The 7,512-nt window shown below is 30.4% G+C and overlaps 1 non-coding gene across 1 annotated transcript; it reads left to right on the top strand.

Annotated features, from left to right (window-relative positions):
- The first annotated feature begins 7,209 nt into the window (after window positions 1-7,209).
- On the top strand, window positions 7,210-7,282 carry TRNAR-UCU. Its single transcript has one exon. It is a non-coding gene; the product is annotated as a tRNA-Arg (tRNA).
- Window positions 7,283-7,512: the final 230 nt, after the last annotated feature.

Genomic DNA, 7,512 nt, shown 5'->3' with positions numbered 1-7,512 from the left:
GGTTTTAATTAGGGATTTACCCCTTCAAGAAATAGTAATCTAAACTAAGGATGAAAACGGGTAGAGTAACTGCCCATTAAACCCTTTATACAATGGTTATACATTGGTCATTTGGTCCAATAAGATATCATTTCCTAATAATCTCTCTCTCTCTCTCTCTCTCTCTATATATATATATATATATATATATATATATATATATATATATATATATATAAGTAAAATGATGGCCAAAAATTGTTTCCCTCTAAAATGTGAAAACAATAATAATAATAAGGAATAAGGTTCAAATTGGCGACCGAACGTAACCTAAAAATGTAATTAAGTTACTGATCGAAAAAAAATTGCAATTAGGTCACTGAACACTCCAAATGTATACAATTTCACCTAATAGCAGGTTACCATCAATTTTAACAGGTTACTTGCTTACGTGGCAGATGAGTTGACATTTTTAATAATTTTTAAATACTTTTTAATAAATTTTAATAATAATTTTTTTAAATGTAATTTTTTTAAAACATTATCTCTAATAATAATAATATTATTACCTTATTTACTTTATTTTCCTTACTACTATATAATACTTACCAATAATAATAATTATACACAAAATAAGTACTCCATAATTCTGGCAATCATAAACTTTGTCTAATAATTATATATAATAATAATAATTACTTACCACCAATAATAATAATAAACAAAATAATTACTTACCTTAATAATGCTAATTATTCTTATTAAACCCTCTCCATAATTCTGACAATCCTAAACTTAGCAATATGAATGCATTTATTGTGTTTACATTTATTGGTAAAATTTTATATTAAATCATTACTTCCTAATATAATTTTACTTCTATTACATCATTATTATTATTATTATATTAAATATTAAATTAAATTAAATATATTATTACGCCCTAATATATATATATATATATATATATATATATATATATATATAAATAAGCGTTCATATGTGGTCATGTCATTAGGTGTGGCGGTGTGGTTCTATCTGTGTCGTTCAATCAGTTTAATCTAACAGTAGTGGTTAATTATGAGGATTTGATGACTTTCGCGCGTTTTGGTAAGTGGGGGTGTTATGGTAATTACAGTGGACATTTATAGCGGCCGGGTTTCAGAACACACCAACAATGTTGACAACATGCACCAATAGTGTAATAAAATACACCACAGTGAAACACACAAATAGTGTATTCCCGAACACTGTATGGTGTATTTATTCATATATAATGGCGCGTTTTGGTGATGCGTACCTAATTTGTGTATGTTTTTTGCTGTGCATTTCATAACATGGATGATGTATATTTGTATAACAATTGGTGCAGCCACACTGACCATACAGGAAGGCGTTGCCGCACCTGAACTTGGCACCAATGGGAATCTACAAATACACTAGAGTAAGGCTAATAATGCACCAATTACACAATAAAACACACAACAATGTTATTTCCCTTATTCCAAAGCCCTATGACGAGTTTACCCTTGCAGTTCGCTGGGTAGGAGAACGTGCGCGAAAATACTAGAAGAATCTTGATTAATGTGATTCATTGGATCTATCTAATCTAATGGCCTGTAATTGACCATATGACTACACCTAAGAATATGGCTGCACTTAATCGCCTATATATATATATATATATATATATATATATATATATATATATATAATACTTTTTTATTCCTCAAACAACTTAATATTTAAACATTATTTATTAAATTCTATAATTCAACCAAATAATAAATAAAAATTAATATTTTATTATTTGTTTATTGCATTCCTTTTAACATCAGAATCCTATTCCCTCTATCTTTTTTGAAACATATTTGCTCTACTTTTATTCATACTAAAGTCACGTAATTTGAACACATAACAAAACATAAACACACGAAGTTAATAGTAATTATGACCAATAAGATACAACAATTAATAAAAGATAATACCATTTCAAAATATATCTGCCCCCATGGCCTAATGGATAAGGCGCTTGACTTCTAATCAAGCGATTGTGGGTACTCTAGGTTTGACTCATGTTCATGCATAGGTAATTGAATTTTGAATTTTCTAATTTAAAAATCAGTAATTCAAAGTATATAAATGCAAGATAAAATATGAGAGTTGATTATAATTGTCACTAAAATAAATATTTGTAACTTTGTAATAACGCTGGTCTAAATATTTAGTCTAAATAAATACTATTTTTGGTTTAAATTTCTTTAAGTCTTCTTAATTTTCTTTTGGGTAGCATTGTCATTGTCTTTTTTATTGGCAGTGTGTCATGTGCAATTGGATTATTGGTGGTAACACAGAGGGAAGCGTCATGCAATGAAATTATGGTGTATGAAGTTTTAGAGTTGCATTGCTGTGTATATGACTGAGATCTTATTTGTACTATAAACTCTTTATATTGCAAGCATCTGTTGACATTTGGCAGTGGTAGTTTTTCCCCACATGTTTCATGTGTTGTGAGATGTGTAAGCCAAAAATTATGCTTGGGTAGGGGAACAAACGTGGTGCGAGCTTGCGTTCGCGAATGTGGATACTTTGAGGAGGTAGAGTACAGTTGCATTGTTCGCGAGCAGAACAGAGTTGCGGACTGGCTAGCCGCCTCTACCCTTGCCCACACCTTGGGCAGTAGGTGTATTGGCTCTCCACCAGCACCAGTGCAGGTCCTACTGTAGGAGGACGAGAATGGAGCATGCTTTCAGCATGGAGTTAGCAATTAGTTTTTTCACCCGGGAGTAATCCCTCCTGTTACAAAAATAATAATAATAATAATAATAATAATAATAATAATAATAATAATAATAATAATAATAATAATAACAATAATAACAATAATAACAATAATAATAATAATAATAATAATAATAATAATAATAATAATAATACAAAAACTTGTGTAAGACTATTTCACAAATTATTGTTCGTGATACAGGTCGGGTTAAGATAAAATATAATTCTTATACTGTAAAGTTTAATATTAATTAGGGATAAAATATTTATTATTTATATAGAAAAACATAATATTTTTGAAAAAAAAATATAATACTTTCTACATTTTGATTTTAAAGTATTACATTTTTTCACAAAAAAATATATATTACATTTTCCTTTATATGTAACACTAGTTACCATATGTCTATTGCGCGAATAGTCTAATGTCCAATGAGTATTTTTAAATTAGTGTTTTAGAATTTATTAAAATATCATTTGGTATCCTGACGAATATTAATGCAAGATTATCAAATTTTTCATAAAAGTAAATAAAGAATGCATAACTATTACCTGTGGCATAATTTTTCATAAAATTAACTGGTGAAATAACAGTTTTAGAGAGAATTATCTTCACTGAATACTACCCAAACATAATTTTTGCAACACAAATCATATTAATTCTTCATACTAACAGTTTTAGAGGGAAATACCTTGCTTCATTTGCACTCTTTGAACAAATAATTTTTAATTCCTTTCCATCCAACATTATGAAAGCAATAATCTTTGTGTTTGATTTACATGAGATAATTCCAATCATATAAAAAATAAATTTCAGTCCATCTGTAATCCTTGTACAATTTATTTTGTATCATCAAAATGTTAACAGTATAATTTCTATCAATTTTTTTTTTTTTTTTTTTGTGATAGCGAAACGCTAAGTACATAATATTGAAATGATCTAGTGAATCATATTCACTCACACATCCAATGATTCAATGTGTTATGCCAGTTAAAACTTATGAGAGATGACTTCTCTTCTTCTGATGACTTCTTCATGCGTCAGGTCTTTACTACTGACAGGAAAGCTTGCCTTCCGATATGATTGTCACGCTCATCTTGTCCTTCCGATTACACTCAAATCGCTTCTTCTGAAATTTAAGTCCTATTGTATTCACATGATTATAAAATTATGATTCTAAATATAAATTTACTTTGGGCCTGACACTATGTGTATTGCACGTGCTCAGCTAATGTGTGTGTGTGTATATATATATATATATATAATACTTTTTTATTCCTCAAACAACTTAATATTTAAACATTATTTATTAAATTCTATAATCCAACCAAATAATAAATAAAAATTAATATTTTATTATTTGTTTATTGCATTCCTTTTAACATCAGAATCATATTTCCTCTATCTTTTCTGAAACATATTTGCTCTACTTTTATTCATACTAAAGTCACGTAATTTGAACACATAACAAAACATAAACACACGAAGTTAATAGTAATTATGACCAATAAGATACAACAATTAATAAAAGCTAATACCATTTCAAAATATATCTGCGCCCATGGCCTAATGGATAAAGTGCTTGACTTTTAATCAAGCAATTGTGGGTTCGAGTCCCACTGGGCGTAAAATGATACACAAAATTGGAATGTTCGAGCCCCACTGGGCGTGAAATGATACACGAAATTGGAATTGATACACACACTCTAGGTTTGACTCGTGTGTAAAACTAGTGGTAATATAATCAGTAATTCAAAGTATAACAGGGGGAAGCGTCATGCAATGAAATTATGGTGCATCTTGAATCTTGAATTTTCTAATTAATTAAATGCATATGCATTAGTAGCTTCAACAAAAATAATAATACATATGCATTTAATTAATTTAGAATTAGATGTCTATAATGTATTTATTCAAAAAAAATCATTATAAAAAAATTAAAAAAAAAAGAAATATAATTTCATTAGTTATATTATCTTTATTTTATCCAATTCAAAGATTTCTTACCTTCAAATTCATTAATTAATTATATTCACTACATTGTTCATTGTCTTTCTTTTACACTATCTTGTAATCAAATATCAAAGTTATAATACAAAATATATCATATATTAAGTATTTTATACAAATATAATAAATATTAATATTTTGCTCAATACTTTACATGATAATCTACGACACACATCTCACAACACATGAAACATGTAGGGAAAAAACTACCATTGCCAAATATCAACAGACGCTTGCAAGATAAAGAGTTTGTAGTACAAGTGTACAACTAAGATCTCAGTCATATACACAACAAGACAAATCTAAAACGTCCTACACCATAATCTCATTGCATGACGTTGCACTCTATGCTGCTACCAGTAATCCAATTGCACATGACACAATACAATAATAAAAAAAAAAAGACAAGTACTGAAGATGAAGACAATGACATTGCTACCCAAAAGAGAATTAAGAAGGCTTAGAAAAATTTAAACCAAAAGTAGTATTTATTTAGATTATCATTTTTAGAATAAGCACTTAGACTAGAGTTATTACAAAGTTGCAAACATTTATTTTAGTGACAATTATAGTCAATCTCTCATATATTATCTTGCATTTATATACTTTGAATTACTAATTTAAATAAACAAATTTAACATTCAATTACATATACATGAACATCTTCTATATACTCTTGTATTGATATATTTTGAAGTAGTTATTTAAAAATAATCATTGAACATTATCTCAATCGCGCAATGCACGTGAAAAACTAGTTTTATAATAAAGTTTAATAAATCTATAATGAATTGATTTGGTATGTATTTTAATTATTATGTATATACTCTAATAAAAATTAATAAGTGTAAATGAAGGTTATACCCTTCTTTATTGTTCGTTTTTTCCATTACTTTTTTTTAATACATTATGCTATAAGAATTGTACTATATAATATTTTGGTAAAAAAAAAATACCCTTACCGTTATAACTTCCTTTATCTTTTCTAACTATTGTTACTATGCACATGCATCCACCCCTGATTGTTATTATGGTTTTGATGATGATGTAGACTTTTGGGGTGACTTCTTTCCCCTTGTGTTTTTCAGTATTTATCTTGGGAGTTAGATATTTACTTTATTTCTAGTTCTACCCCTTAGCTTGTGCAATCACCACGGAGTGGTGGTTGTGGCGGTGACATTCCCACTAGTTATCTTTTTAGTTTTTATTTCCGCTGCTTAGTTTATGTTAATAATTTGATTAGAGTTGTGATTAAGAGATAGAAAAGTGGGGTGTTACACACCCGGTCCGAAACGACACGTAGCTGAGCCACAAGGGCCCGACCACTGCACAGGACAACCTCAACGGGGCTTGCGGCGGGGCTAGAGGAGCCCCGCCGCCTGGGACCGCCCAACGGCGGCCTAGGGCCACGGCTATGACCTGGAGCCGTGCCCTGGGGCCGCTCCTCCACGGGATTTGCCAATGGTCCCTGTCTAGGGCCGTTGGCTAGTCCCGTGTCTCATCTGGTGCACACTGGTTTGTGCACCAGTGAGTTTCTCCTTCATTTGTAAGACAAAATCAGGCAACCAAACACTCCCAAATCATCAACAACACATCATAGACAAGTAATAGATCACTTAATGGCTCAAACACTTCAAAAATCTAGCATTTCTACTCATTTCTACTTATAAAACAATGGCTTCACAAAGCCAAAACTTAAGATGGGAGTCCATGGGGTTATACCTTTGTTTCCTCTTCTTCTTGTTCTTCTTCCTTGTGTGAATCTCAACATCCACTCTTCTCATACACCACTCCATCATCACCTAGACACCTCAAACAACAACACAAGCCAAGCCTAACAAACCTCAGAGATTGAAAGCTAAGAGAGAAAGGGACCTTAGGATGGAAAATGAATGGTGGAGATGAATGCTAATACTTACTGTATTTCCTCCTTCTATTTGGCAGACAAGAGCTTAAGGGAAACAAGTAAGAGATCAGGAGAACACAATGAAGGTAAAGAGGCATTTTATAGGATCCAAAACCCTAGGAGAAATGCTCATGATTGGAGGAGGGCAAAAAGGGTAATTTGGTTGAGTTCTACAAAATATCAGGCAAACTTGTGGTCTATACTACAACATGGACCAAAGTCTAGAAATGAGATTTTAAATAGTTTGGGGTCAAAATACATTTTTCTAAAAATACTTTTGACATTAAATTATATATTACTTTTTTATTCATCAAACAACTTAATATTTAAATATAATTTATGAAATTCTATAATTCAACCAAATAATAAATAACATTAATATTTTATTATTTGTTTATTCCATTCCTTTTAACATCATAATTCTATTTCTTCTATCTTTTTTTGAAACATATTGGCTTTATTTCCTCTATCTTTTTTCGTACCAATAAGGTACAACAATTAATAGAAGCTAATACTTCCCCAAAAGACAACAGCGCCCATGGCCTAATGGATAAGGCACTTGACTTCTAATCAAGGGATTGTGGGTTCGAGTCCCATTGGGCGTGAAATCTTAAATAGAGAATTTAGTTCTGCACAAAAGTCGCACTTCATTTATGAAATGAGTTAATACCCAAAATCGTCCTCGACTATAGTGGTTTTTCTCAATTTCGTCCTAAACGACTTTGGTGACCTAATATCGTCACAGACTTTTGTGTTTCGCTCAATTTAGTCCCAGACTTTTGTGTTTTTGCTCAATTTAGTCCTTCATTTGTTATTCTGTCCATTTGGTGTTAAA

This window comes from Ipomoea nil, unplaced genomic scaffold (genome assembly GCF_001879475.1).
Source record: "Ipomoea nil cultivar Tokyo-kokei standard unplaced genomic scaffold, Asagao_1.1 scaffold2690, whole genome shotgun sequence".
In the NCBI taxonomy this organism is placed as follows: domain Eukaryota; kingdom Viridiplantae; phylum Streptophyta; class Magnoliopsida; order Solanales; family Convolvulaceae; genus Ipomoea; species Ipomoea nil.
Note: the sequence above shows the minus strand (reverse complement) of the source record. Positions and strands in the feature narration are given on the sequence as shown.